Raw genomic sequence first — 15,626 nt, forward strand, 5'->3', positions numbered from 1 at the left:
AGTGGCAAATGATTGCAACTGCTAAAAGCATGCAAGACTACTGTGTATTCAATTCAGTCCATGTCATTCAGCAAGTCTATTTACCGACAGGTATTTTCAACACCCATTGTCAAAAAAAAAGGCTTCTATTGATACACATTACGACATAATCGTCTTGTGTCTGGCGCACTACATCATTCTTTCGAGGTTGTATCATTATCTGATGACATTCAGTCAAGAAGAACTAAAACATTCTCACCTTTCCACCTGTTTCGGCGACTCCTATCTTGCAGTAGATAATAAAATAATAATTTTTGGCTGCACCTGAACGTAACTGGTTGTTCCATTATCAAAACAAACATGAATTAGCATCTGTGGCCTTTTGGGCTCAAACAGCTTTCTCACAAATCAAAGTCAGTAGATAAAAGCTGTGCAGATCTATTACGTAAACAGAGATTCACAATTGCTTTAGAGAAATATCAATTAATGGATTTTTGAGATTTTAAAACACTGTCTTGAACTGACATTGAACTAAAGGAAGAAGCTCATACATACCTGTTTCATTTCATTTATTCATTTGATTTCGTTTCCTTCGGTTTTATGGTACAGAGTCAAATGCGTTCGTAGCACGAGAATCAAAGGTGTCGTATGGTGCAATTTAAAGACAAGGACATCTTAGGAAAACAAACAATTGAAACATGCTGTGGCATGACAGAGAACGAAGAGGAATGAGGACAATCGATTCTAAATGCATTCTGGCTGGACCAGTCAGAATATAATCTCTGCGTATGTGGCCCTCAAAGGAAACAAAACACAAAATTACAGGCTGTGGCTACAGTATTGTCAGTTGAGAGTAAAAGGTGTGTCTGTGTATTTTAACACTATGGTAAAGTAATACCATAAGAAAATATCATTTATTCAAGTAAACATCACACCACTGAGCAATGGTGATAAGTGCACCACTGAGAAAAGGAAGTACTGACAGAAAATATAAAAATAGAAAATTGAGACATGACTACTCAGAAGGAAGAAAATCACAAGAAATATTCCTCTTCCTCAAACTTAAACTGACGCACGAGAGCAAGGATGAATTATTTTATCTACGTGAACACAAAGGTTTACCAATTTATCCACGTGTGATTTCATTCATCAACACACTGAGTGACACTACCCTGAATAAATAAAGGTTAAGAACATCAAGGATTATTACGCTGGTCCCACTGTACATCTGAACATCTGAACATCTGAACATGTTGAGATGTTAGCATCCTCACAACAGCAGGAGTCTACTTACAGCTCCTGTATTAGTGCTGAGATACCGAAAGGAATAATTTGAGGAAAAGCAAATGAAAAACTACAAATCCTCACTCCAAGTGCAGCAGAGCAGGTAAATGCACCAGCATAACATGGTTTTGTCCACATCCATAAAACTTTCTATTATCTTTCTAACAGCATTCAGTCCTCTCTGTCCTGCTGTTATCACACATGTATAAACCTGCTGCATGTCTCGCCTCTTGCCATGAGATAAAGCCTGCAAACCCATAGGGCTCATGGGAAATTGTGTTCTTTACAGGCTACAAAACTAAATGTAGGAAAACAACCATATGAGACCTTGTTAAAAAAGCCGTGTTCCAAGTTCTCGTGGGGAACAACACAGTTAGCCTAGCTTAGCATCAAAAGTAGTAAGTAGAATAAGTAAAACAATAATATTAATCCTGCATATATGATTTAAAATCATATTAATGAAGATAAATACGAGAAATTTTTTTGTTGGAGAAGTTACATGAAGATGTAAAATGTATTACTTAAAATAGATTAAGAAATATTAGTAGGCATATTTTTTAACTTTTAAAGACCTATACTGTTTCCCATTTTGCAGTTTCTATGCTAAGCTAGGCTAACCATATCTTTATTCAAGCTCACTGTTTAACACACTTAAATTAATTCTCAGTAAATTTGAAAATATTTAAAAAAACAAACATTACTTGAACGAAACAGCAGTCAAAACAAAACAAAAAGTCCTTTAATGTAATTTAAAACAGTGCAGCAGAATCATTACTAACTCAGAACATTTGAACGAGCTACAAAAGAAGTGAGATCTATGAGTTACTGGACATGTGTTCAAATAATGCTTCACTTCTACCAGAGGAAAAGACTGCAGATGAAAACTAACAGCTGAATCCTGTGTATTTTATTTGAAGTTGACATTGTTATATCAACGTGTCTGTTATGTTCAATATAAAAACAAGCGCAGTTTCATATTCAGGCCAATTCGGTATTTAGGCCTGCTTGTCGAGTCCTCCTCCTCATGATGGAGAGCATATTTTCCGTAGGATTGTTTGAAAAGCATCTTTCTAATGCTGCTTGATCAGTTCATCAAGACAAGCCTAACAAAACCTCACACTCTGTTTTTATGCCAAAGCTGTTTCATACTTGATGATTCATTGTTCCACTCTTTGTCTGAGTACGTCTGACAGTCTCACAGACCAAATTCTGTTTATTAATCTTTACATCTTTTGTAAGATGACAGCATCTCCTGAAACTAGGCTGCAGCAATTGTTCATCTTTATAGACAAATCAGACTTTTGGAAAGGAGCGGTTTGTCAAAATCTCCTTTTTTATTACGCTTGCAGCACTTTTATCAAACAATACTCTCCGTCTGTCTTCATCTTGGTGGACTGGTCTACATCAATCAACATCAACTACTTTGATGAATTTATTACTTTTAGGAACAAAGAAATGTCACAAATTTGTAGGTTCCAGCTTCTCAAATGTTCTAATGGTCTGGAATGGAATTTCTATGTTTTGGACAAAAACAAATAAAACAAAGTGACAAAAAAGTAAAAAATGTGTAATTTTACCCCAAAGATTAAATAGTCTTGTTGCCGTGCAGGGTTCAGTACTAAATAAACTGGGACGGGACCCTGGCTGCAGCCTGTGTCTGAAAACTGCTATCATACCAACAACTGAGACTTTCTAACAGAAGTAGGTTAAGTGCTCTCAATGCCAGAGAAAGGCCCCAAACAGGAAGTGTTGCATGCTTCCTGACACTTTGCCAAACCACCCGCTGAATCACATCCATCTGTTTGCATATTATGCAAATCATCCTTAGTTACTTAAGTGTAAATCAAAGTACATGTGGGTACATCTGTGTGTTTGTGTGTGTGTGTGTGTGAGCACTTGCATTCTACCATTTAACATTAACATCAATCGTATCAGACGTGCTTTAAACACCTACAACATTCCTCATTTTGGTCATACAAACGCTTTCCTACAATTTCCTTTATTCTTATTTGATTATAGACGAGTGCAGCACACATTCCATTAAAGATCATTTCAACTCTAATCCAATTCATTGTTCCTCCACAGCTCTGTGTATAGAATAAGTAATTTCCACACGGGTTTAATCCAGTGTGCCTTACTTTTAGAGCAATCTGCTGGTTTGCATAGTTTAAAAGCTTAGCTGTTACATGGATTCAGACACACACACACAACACACACACACACACACACACACACACACACACACACACTCACAGAGGGCTGTAACTGATCCAATGTGGAGATTGATCAGCTGGGCTGCATCCAAATTAAAGCCCGTCCTCTGCACACATGCCAAGCATAATAACTCTCTCCTCTCTTTGCACTTTTCCTTGGCCGGGAAAAGTGGGAAGTGAAAAAAACAGACATGCATGAGAAACAGAAAGCAAGAAAAAGGAGGAGAGAAAGAGGTGCAACTGGATAATGTCTTGACACTCATTGCAGAAAAAGGAATGCCAAGCTCTCAGATGTCTGACCCATTTTCTGCTCTCGCCATCTCCCTCTTCTCCTTTCTCTCCAATTTCCTTCCTTCCTCTAATCTACAGTAAAGCAGCTCTCAGAGTCAGAGTCAGTGGTGCTGCAGCGAGCTGTGCACTTCTATAAAAAAAAAAGCAGTGCAACAGAACCCAAACCCCAACTCTGAACACATACTGTATAAGCCACACGTCAACCTGGTGTACGTAGAGTGCAGCACTGCAATAAATGAAACCAGAAAATAGACACTGCTTTGACACTACATGTGTGTATGCTGTATGTGTCCTGTAATGAGAGGCCTGTGTTCAAACAGGAATGGTCAATAATCAATCATTCACTTGCGGGAATACACTGCTGCTCATTTCTAACTTGATTTCTGCATTAACTCATAAAATGTATGACCTAATATACTGTATGTGGTGTATAGTGTGGCTACAGCACTTTTACGTCTTTGCAAGATCTTTTTTGGGTGATTTACTTTAATGACAAACAATATTGTCCAGGTTAAAGGGGCCACATGCTAGAAATAGTTCCCATTATTGAACTTTTTATGGTAACACAGAGGAAACCTCCACTACTCAAAGCTTCTGCTGCTCAGAGACAATGTTATTCTGTTCTCCTAAATGTCAGTAGGACAAAAAAGGAGGTATTTTATCTAGGTGTACTAAATAAATTGGGAAGTAGGTAGATTCAGGTAGTTTCACATCTGCTCTAGATCTATTAGTGATTCTCATTTCATCACCTCCAAAGTGAGCTCAGGGGTTAAGGCAGAAGTCTTATAGATGAAAACTGTATCTAAAGTAAATTTAACAAAGAACTAGATACTGAAAATAAGTTGATGGTTTGCAGATACATAATACAGCAAAAACAGTAAACAGCGAGGCAGATATACATGAGATATAATTACACACAGTAACTGCGTGAGATTGTTTCCTGAGAATGCACTGTGCATGGATAGGCTGCTGGAGTCCTGCACTGGAATAGTACACCCAACTATGAAAATCTGGGAGTTGCTTAATGAATTCAGAATAAGCTTGTCTGTACAGCAGGACAAAAACAGCAGAAGTACTCCGGCTGAGGAGACCAGCGGTCACCTTTAGTCAGCTAATCCCCCTGTGTTAGATAAAGGTCTGCCCCACACTCATACTTAGTACACACACATACAGGAATAGCAAAGGGAAGCAGTGGACTGTAAACAATGTACTTTCACGTGATACCCTGACAAATAAGGACACACTTCACAGTCCAACACATGATTCATCACTGCCTTTATGCTAATTCCTTTTTCTAATGTTGTCTGTTTATAGCTCTATCGCTCTCTCTCTCACACACACACACACACACACACACACACACACACACCAATACAAGGTCAACAGGGCCAGCGCTGCCTGCCTTGGCACAGAACAGGACTACAGATGTGAAAGAAGCAAGAGCTCGCTCTGGGGACCAGCTGGAGCCTGTCCAACCTGAACAAGGGTCAGGGACACAACCGAGAGAACACAAGCAGCATTTGGAGCCTCTTCTTGGGGCCCAGCCAGCTTGTCACCCTCATCAGTCTCCCTGGGCCTTCATCCAAAATGCCTGATTGTTTAGGCTGTTCATTTTCACACCTTTGTAAAATTTTGTCATATTCTTGGTCTTTGGATAAATCTTGGCCACAGCCATGTAATTCAGTTTCTGATGATGAAAAAAGCAAGAATTTTCCTATTTTTGTCTTGTAAAGATTGGAAATATGAACAAACAAGCATAAATAGATGTCTAGTGTTGGCCAACGTCAGTAGTAGTAGTATAAATAAAATTAAATGAAAATCTTGCCTCCATTAGCGACAAATTAACAAACAATTCTTTTGATACAGGAAGTTGTTTTACAAATACAGGACAGTTGGCAGCTCCTTGCTTCACTCAGTGCCATCGTGCATTAAACAAAGTCAAACTGTTGTTGCTGAGCATTAAACATTCACTGGAGACAGTTTAGACAGAGCTGTACAAACAGGGAGCTCGCTGGGTGAAAAATTGACTGTAAGTGCCTTTGTATAAATCCCGATGTACAGTACAGCACAAACATCCAGTATCTAATGCAGCATGTGCTCTTCACAGAGTAGTTATGTGTAAAAGCTTAAGTGATAACATCTCAACTAAAAATAGCTGCCTGCGTGTTTTTGTGAACATGAACGTATGCGGGTTTCAGAAGTGCCTCGGCTGGTGTGAATGCGTGTTTGTACATGCATGCATCTCCAATGTATGAGTATAGTTCTACAAGTATGCAATAATACAGTAGCATACAACTTCCCTGAACGTGAGTGTCCTGTGTTGTCAGGCCAAAGCTACTGTAGAGAAGTACAGAGCACTAATCACAGAGTGACTGCCTCACACTTTGCCTATTGAGTTTCCTGCTATCTGGGCCAACGATGTTGAAACACGAGCCCGTCCTCTACACCAAACACATGGAGACACTGCATAAATACAGTGCTCACACAAACAGAGTTCCACACACCCACACAAACACACTTACAAACACATGCACATGGAAGAATTAACATTAAGCACAGCTCTCACCACATGCCAACACATTCAAGTTTGGAAAATATGAGGCGTTTTCTTCATATCTAGTAAATCAACTTACTACTGTATGCCAGCTTTTGTTGATTGGCTGCAGTTGACACAACTCAGATGAGGAATGTGCACGCCTGCCAGCTCACTAAAGTCTTTCAACTTAGCACTTAGCATTATTTTAGCATTCTGGACCTCCCAACGCGCAGCCCTCCATCTCTCCACTTGGCTGGCAACACTAACAGGTACAGATGAAACGTATGGCCTGGCTCTCTAGCGTCTGCTGTCATTTATACTTAACAGTTTTAAATGATCCTTGTCAATTTTTTCTAATTATACAAAAAGAAGAACTTCTACTTCCCAAGATTACATATTCAAACTGCTTGTTTTATTCAACCACAAAAATATTCTGTTTACTATCTGATTTGCGAGTGTGCAGAAACCTGAGATTATAATCAAGGGAAAGTGTATAGGTGACAGTATCACAATGTCAACGCATCGAACTGTTGATGAAGGTGACTCATTTGCATTTCCTGTTACATGTCCCCTCCACAAACCGCAGACTACCCACCTGCAGTTGTAATATAATTGTTCGATCACACAGCGACTGCAAAAAGGAGCCCGTGCCTCTTTCTCTCAGATGCACTGTACCCAAGAGGACCAACTTAATCATCTACTGGTGTTCAAATGATTCTACCTCATGAGAAGTTTTAATGTGATGTCAGAAAAGTTTCCTCAAACAGTAAAATGCTTGATGGGCAGTAACACAGTGGAGAGAGCCTGACTGTCAGTCACACTTCAAAGACGCCCAACTAAACTTTAAAGTGATCTTTAACCTCACAGACAGTCATAACATAAACTAAAGAGTCATTCCTTAGCCAGGGGAATATCTCACACATACACGCACACGCAGATTTGTTGCCCCAGTCAGACAGGGTTGTGTCTGGACTGCTGTGAAAACCAGACACAAGACCAAAATCTGGGACATTCTCCAGCTGAGGAAGCAACTACATTAATAGGAGAGCTGCGTAGTAACAGCTAGAATAAAAACAACCTGCCACAACCAAACAGTGAAACCCTATTAAGGCTTGAAAGAACAATTCATAAGCTTTAATGACCCTTTCTTCAATGACTAATTATAAAAGCTGCACAGATACAGACAGGTGAGAAATTAAAAGGAAGAAAACGTAAATCTAAATGCGTGAGTTCTACAATGAGGGGATCCATTGGCTGCTTCATGCTTGAACATTAATGCCCCACTTGTTTCGTTAGAGAAAAGGGGGTCACTGCAATTCAATACAAAGCTGTACTAAGTGATCACCTGTATACTGTGATGAAGCATTTCTATCCTGATGGGAGAGGTCTCTTTCAGGATGACAATGCCTCCATCCATAGGGGACAAAGAGGTGTGCGGCATTAACAAAGAGCAGAGTTTGACAACATGTTGGATGCACTGAACACCAATGTGCAATTTTGGACAGATGGTGTTCTCCACTACCCTCATCACCCGCACCATCAGAATATGAATGGCCGTCACATGCCTGTAAAGCACCCAGCCACTGATTCTACAGGTTTGTGGAACTCTACTGGAAGGATGGACCAGAATTGATCCATAAATGTGTGAAGGAACTGGAATAGAAAGCTGCAAAGAGTGAAAAAACAGTTAGATCAAAGCAATGGAAGCCAGCATAGTGGCATTTCATTCATTCTGTACTTGTAATTCTACACTGTCTGGAGTGAAAAAACAGGCCCCAAATGAAAATGTCTACTCTCAAGGCCTGTTGCATAACAAAACGTCTTTATTTTAGCCTTGTAATCATGCAGCTCTTAGAAAAAGTACTGTAGGTGTCTGGTGCAAGCGCCCTTAATCCCAGTCCCACTAAAAACACTCACAATGGTCAGAAGGTGGAGTTTTGAAGCAGTTTGCCAAAACTTGGAACAAGGCCATCGAAATTTCCTCAAGTATGACAGATTACAAAACAGGGAGCAATAAAACCCAAGCCTTGTTCGGCAGAGCAAGCCATTTATCCAGTGCCTAATTCAATGATATTTGAATTCATGCAGAGGAGGCCTAAGAGAAATCATCTCAAACAGTAGTTCCCCTGCTGTTACAACAGCAGCAAGGGGAAAGAATTAACCTCACTACAATGGGTTATTGTTTTAAGTCGTGCTATTCTATGCTCATGGCTTTTTTTAATTACAGTAATAAAATGCTGACATATATACATATATATTTTAACACTACTGACTTTGTCACTGGAGCCATCGCATGTTTCTTTGCTGCTGAAAAGAAGTTGATTGAGTAGTTGTATACTATATAACAAAGGGACATGTAATGGGGATAGTTCACTATTTCATATATTATAACTATTAATTTAGCAAAAAATCCACAAATATGTAATAAAGATAATTATCAGCTATAGTTTCAACACATTTACACAGAAATACTGTATGTTGGCTACTAACTGTTGTTAACAGCAACAATTCTGATTTTTAATAAGTTTATTTCCAGTTTTCTTGTCTCTAATGCCCACATACAGTATAAAACCAACTCATAATCACACATTAATTCCTCTTGGGAACTCTGATTATAAACCGATTATCGTCTGCCCAAGGGGCACAGACACTGAAACTGCTATTGTCACTTTAATCTCAAATCAACATGAAGGGAATCCCTCTGTACACCCACCACCACGCCTCTGTCATAAACACTGGGTAAGAAAAAAAAAGTAGACACTTTATTGTCTTGGGAAGTGCTTGTTTAACATGTCTGCAAATGTGTTGTGACTTAATTTCTGTTCCACTGCATAAATTGAGGTAGCTCTCACAGAGAGCGAGAGAAGGCAGTTCAGTGCCAGCAAATGTCGGATGGACTCCCGCTCGTAAAGTGGTTCGCTTCACCCTGGCGAAAATAAACCTCACGGGCCGCTGTGCCAAGTATTCCCGTTGATGAAAAGCCAGTTGTGAGTGGCCTGAGTTGTACCCAGGCAAAGCCAAGCGGATTGGTGTTAATAAGAAAGAAGTGCAGCTGTGTAAAACAGCCACATTACCCTCTCTGGCCAATAAAGGGCATTTTATTAGCCAGTTATTATTTTCCCTGGTAATTTGGAAGTTGCTGCAGCACTGGTTGGCTGAGTGGGCGACAGAGAGCAGAGTGTAAGAACAGTTCAATGGCACCGAGACACAATGCTAGAGCCTTTAGTAACCATCTGCATGGAAACCGCTGCTTAACAGAAACAACCGAAACAAACGATTAAAGAATAAAATGAAACTTAAACCACTTAAAGCAGAAAAATGGGAGGGGTGAAAAACACAACACTGACAAGAAGCCACAAACTTGGAGAATGCTGCCTGACATCTGATGTCATGTGTCTGCAAGAGTGTGTGTGTGTGTGTTTGAAAGATGGGATGTTATCTTGAAGACAGCAGGACCCCCAGTGGTCTGTGTCAAGACAAGAGCAGAGTACACTAATAATCTCTTGTCGTGTTTACCATGACAGCACACTTATCAGTAGTGGAGCTTCATGGGCCTCTTAATGCAACACTGACGGGTTGGCCTCATTCGTCTGCACTAACGAGGTTTGAATTGCCAGTAAAGGCTCACTCATTAATCTGTGTGCCAGATATTACGGCAGGAAACAGCATGGAATTACCTGACAGAAAGGACAGAAGGCCCAGCACGTTAATTATTAAGGATGTGTGATTTGCTGTTTTATATAATTTTACACTGAGTAACTTCTGTATTGTGATGTTCATTTTTCACTATTAAACAATAATCAGTTCATTTAGAAATACCTCATTTTAATCAATAATAAAAAATAAACAGCAGTGCTAATATTGATTTTTTCATACAGGGATAAAAACAACGGTGTTGACAGAATAATATGACCTTTGACCTGCTGTTATTGTAACCTTTCTACGACCTCACTATGCTGCATGCCGCACTTGTTATACAACTACAAGACAGGAAACAACTGAATTTGTGACTTTGATTGTGAATTAATTGAATTAGTCCTCACTCCAGAATAAAATTAGATCTTATTTGTGGTTAGTACTAAACAATGAGAAGAAGCTGATCCGTGTATTTTCTAAACTGAGCTCTGCTAACAGTAACTTTTATGTTAACGTTGCATTAATTTGATTTGATTAAGACGTGGTGAAAAGTTGCCACTGAAATGTGTTATGTCCACTTGCAGATAAATCTGTGTGAGAAGCAAATCCTCTGATTTTTGCAGCTGAAAGTTGACAAGTTTGTCTTTTTTGGTTTGTTGACGTAGCACAAAGCCACATTATAAAAGATCTATGAAGTTATCTTTAAGTCTGCAGAGGTTTCAAGATGAGATTGTAGCCACATGATCAACCATTGCTGCACATTATCCAACTTCATATAGCTAATTTCTAAAGATAAAAAATGTGTAGATAGTTACTATTAACATTATCCACATGAAAGTTAGACGCAGATGACACAATATGGAGGCGTTTTCAGTTTAGATTGTTATCAGGAAGAGTTCTGAAAGACCAGGTCGACCATCATGTGGAGGAGTCTTTCAGCTAGAAGCAGAGAGATACAGTATTTTAATAAAGAGGAGGCAGAGTGAAGTTTAATACCATTCATACGCATACACTCCCCAAACTGGAATCATAAAAAGTTAGCAAGTTGAATATTGTGAAGTTGCCCACTAATATATCAGCTATAATATAATATCACACTGGATTCCTCAGTGGAAGAGCTTAAAGAAATTAGTACCAGTTCAAGTGTATAAACTGAAAGACAACATCAATTAAAGCATGAGCTGAAGCACAGTATGAGCCATGAAAGCAGCTGAAGCAACAAGCTGCACATGTTATATATTTCTCATAATTCAATTTAGTGGAAGAGGAAGTTTGTGAGAGGAGGATGGCTCACTCAAATCAGCAGTTCATGATTTAATTCATGTTTATGCAATTAGTATACAATGATGAAGAGGCATAGACAGAGGCAACTGAGAAAGTTCTTTACCCATAAAGGAGGAAATGTTTTTTTCTAAAATAAAAATAAACCAAATCCACATTTCTAAACCACTGTCTTTGATTTCTATTTTAAAAAGAATTAGATGACATTTAGTGGTTGGTTGCAATAACTAGTGGAACTGACCCTACGATTCAACCTATAAGTGTATAGCATATGTAATCTAATTAGTCAAAGGTGAGCGCCTAAAGCAGCTTGGGGCCAAGCGTCTATAGGATAAGCTACAGTTTACTGAGGTCAAACTGAAAATAAAGGCAACAGAAAAAGAGGCATGGCCTTCAATTGTACATTTATGGAGGAAGAGTAAATCTTAGACAAGCCATATGATGCTAACATCTGCTCATCAGCTAAAAATAGGTCACCATCATCATCATCTATAAGATTTTCGTGCTCACCAGAGGGTAAACAGTGAGTCTTATCCTTTATTTTCTATTAAAACATCTCATCAAATGAATCTACATCATCTTCTTCTACAAACAAACTGTGGAACAAAAATAGAGGAAATAGGAGCCAAATCCAGGGCTCACCCTACTCTCCATGCACAGCTCAGAAATAGCACTTGGCATACTGTACTGGCCTACCCAGCATGCCCTCTGCCTCTCTAGACAGCTCTGACATCATTACACGGCAGATACAGACCAGGACATCAGCTGCACAGCCGAGGTTATATAAGTGAACGCTCTGTGTTTCTAAGCATTCTGTGCTGCTGCCCCACCATGGGGAAAAGGAGGGATGGGAGTAGACGAGGAGAGCGGGGAATAAGGAGAAGGGAGACGAGTGAGAAGCCAGGAGGAAGGACCAAAACAGGGTGACAAAAAGAGAGGCCCGCTGGGGCACTCGCTGCTGGGAGAGACTGAAGAAGGTCACCTCTGGTCCCCTGAAGGGGCCCCAGACAACGAAAAGGAGAGAAGCGAAGCGAGGAGAAGAAGAGCAGGTCATATGGGGCTACACCCAATCCACCTTCTGTGTGTTTTCTCATGTACAACACTGTTACATCACTCAGCCAGGAGCAAATACTTCCCAGTTTCTTTCCATCTATGCATGGAAAAACAACTGACAGGAAGGGGGGAAAGGGGGAAATAATGTACCGGTGTACCAAGAAAACACGACCTAGATGTGTGGACGGTTCTTTCTGTTCGACACATCTCATCTGAGTCCATTATACAGGACTGTGTGTTTGTCACTGTCCACACTGGGTGTATTTAAATCTGTATCGATAGAGAAAATGTTTAGACCTGAATGTTAGATTTGTCCAGGGCTAATAATCAACCCAGGGAGAGAGCACTGCAATTTAAACCGATGGCTAATGATTAATGAATAGTGGGCATATGGGGCCATACGAGCTGATCTGACATAAATTAGCTTTTGTACAAAACCCTGCAGTGGTTAAGCACTACATACATTTACATATTAATGACAGAAACATATTGATTTTGGTGCCTGGAAACTTAAGGACAGCTTGGCGGTACTTTATGGAGGTCCAAATTGCACTTTATCTTTATGTTACATATGTTTGTATAACACTTAACATGTTAACTTTATTTGTACATAACAGAATCGGTATGTATGAGACAGGTTTTGTCCCCAATTGCAATATTTACTGTAAAATGAGATTATAAACCTTTAAAAGTCTGTGCAAACATCTAGAGTCTAATAATTCAGACATGCAGTCTAAATTATTAACAGTGTTCACTAGTTACCACGCTGATAGAAAAATCTATGTCTTTTAAAATTAGCTTCAGCGTGCAGAGGAAATGCTTTTGTTGCCAGATTGATAGTTTCAAGAGCAAGGGCATACAGCTTTCAGACCGCCACTTTCTACCCACATAGTGCAACATACTACCGTGAAACTGAGAATTGAGACCCTGGAAGTGTTTTGAGCCGAGTGGCAGAGCGGTTACACTGAGTGATCTAATTATTACAGCATTGTAATGTGGTGATTAAGGCTTTCGCACACAAACAGCTGCACATGCACAGAGCAAACTGTCAGCCTAATATTTATGATGCGCGGTGTTCAATCATGCACTGAGATTATGTCCACTGGGGATTTTCACATGGTATAAATGAATGAGAAAGTGTTGGTGGTACCTGCGAGAGATCAGCCTGTATTATTAGTGTTTCTTGGCCACGCTGTGTATTTACATCCACTTATGATCAGTACATTTATGTCAAGGCAACTCCCTGGGCAATGTTGTACACCTTATTGTGGTGCGCTTAATGGACATGTTTATCTAAAACACACAGTTTTTCTTTTTTTGCACAACTGAGTCACAGCATGTGTTAATTTATAACCTGGTCCTGACAGCACTAATGCAATGCACACTGTTACCCACTGAAACTACTACAACCAGGCTACTTTAATGCACAAATCAATGACATTTCCAAATCTAATTTATGATATCAATGTTAATGGCCCAGGTGGGTGAGTGCACTGAGTTTAGTTTTGCTATGGATGGTAAATGTGTGCAGCCATAACCTGAAACTGTCTGTACAGGCTGCTAAAAAGTCACTTCTAAGGAGGATAAACTAAATCAGGACTGGATAACTCTGTGGACAGTGAGTGCACAGGACACTAAAAGCTCCCTCTAGGAGTTGTGGTGTATTACAGCTACTGATCTATATCTGTTAACTGTGAATGTGAACGCATGCATGGTTGGACCATGCGCGCTGTGGAGCGCAGCCTGCATGGATCCAAGTTCGGGGCCTGTGTGCAGCTTCCAGTCGGCTCCATTCACCAGAAGTGAACAGATACCGCTGCACAGTCACATCCAGAACTCTCCGTCTGTTACTGACAACAGCCACTAAACCAGAGCCGTACCACTGTGGCGGAATGGCCACGGACCAACACGATTAGAGCCAGCCTCCTCCACAGCTCAGCCCGTGTGCACCTTGGCTGCTGATCGGATCTGATCTGTCAAACCAGCCCAGGCTACTGAGGCTACAACTGCGCGCACTGCCCGCCGCGTCGAGGCGGGTTCGGGTCTGAGGAGGACACTTACCGTCGGTCAGCCGACATGCGGCCTGGGCTCCAGTCACGGTGGGATAGCGGCTGTAAAAGGCGAGAATGAAGCGGGAGAAAGTCAGCGGGGCTACTCCGGGTTGTGCACAAGTGTAGCGGAAGCGCTGGATGGCTTCACGTCCCCTCACTTCGAGCTCAGTGCTCCGCCAAGCTGCTGCGCCTCGTACCGTCTAATGATCGCCCTCCTCGCCTCCCACGGCTCCCCGTCCTCCTTCCTCCAAAGCTTTTACGCGTGAACGAGTGGTTTACGTCTCCTTTTGCTGCGTCCCAGAATCGTTTGGATGGGTTGCATCAACAGAGGGGGAAAGAACCAAAAAAGAAATCCCACACGGTCGCTCCTCCCTCCGCTTGTGTACAGTACAGTAAGAGGAGCGCGTATTAAAACCATCTACCGCTCTCTACAGGACCACCACTGTAAAGCACACACTGTACACAGTAACACATGTTGGGACAATCACGACCAGAAATGCGGAACATGCTCTGCTCTCCTTTATTTATCGACTTCATCCTCAGTGCGCTGAACCCCCCTCCTTCCTCCTTCCTCCTCCTCCTCCTTCCTCCTCCTCTCTATGAGAAGGTGAGATTAGTCCACCCCGTAAATTAAAAGTGTTTATTATCAGCAACTTAAATGAGTAATGCTTCTCCAATGTGAAGGGATTTCTGTTTTTTAATTTCACTATTGATTATTCAGTAAATTCTTTTTTTCTGTGAGTTAAAAACTGATTCACTAAAACCTCTTAATGAATAATATCCAGGCTGACTTGTTGGAACTGCTTATTTTATCCAAGCAACAGTCCAAAGACAGTCAGTGCTCAATGAATGAATGAAAACTGAACCAAGAGCCAGAGAATTGCTGATGTTTTTGCTTCATAAATGCTTTAAATGATTCATCTAGATTCAACATTCAAGAGATTTACTGTCACATGCTCAACAAAACAGCAGGGCACTGAAATCTGGTTTGTTCGAACTCTTGAACGAAAAGCACTGAATAATATTAGAAGAAGATTTGTAGAAGAATTGACAGATTAAATCAATAATAAATCGCAATTAGCAACAGTTCTGAACTCTTTTTAAGACAGACGGCTAAACTGGATAATAAATCCTTCTCAGCGTATATGCATTACATTTTAAGTTAGGTGATTATACCGTCCAGTTAGCGTGATCAAAATAACAGCTTGCTCTACAAAAATTGCCATAATGGTTTCAAATAGGCTGCACACTGACATCCTGACGTCAATGAAGCTTTTTTATATCTAACTTCGAACCATTCAG

At 40.4% G+C, this 15,626-nt stretch overlaps 1 protein-coding gene across 1 annotated transcript in view; it reads right to left on the reverse strand.

Moving 5' to 3' along the window:
- Positions 1-14,882, reverse strand: part of thrab (thyroid hormone receptor alpha b) — a 102,502-nt gene extending 87,620 nt beyond the window's left edge. The window contains exon 1 of the mRNA XM_026350944.1: positions 14,335-14,882. The gene's annotated coding sequence lies outside the window, so the exon portion shown is untranslated. The remainder of the gene's footprint in view (positions 1-14,334) is intronic.
- Between the last annotated feature and the right edge of the window lie 744 nt (positions 14,883-15,626).

The sequence above is a fragment of the Anabas testudineus genome, chromosome 19 (genome assembly GCF_900324465.2).
Source record: "Anabas testudineus chromosome 19, fAnaTes1.2, whole genome shotgun sequence".
Lineage (NCBI taxonomy): Eukaryota > Metazoa > Chordata > Actinopteri > Anabantiformes > Anabantidae > Anabas > Anabas testudineus.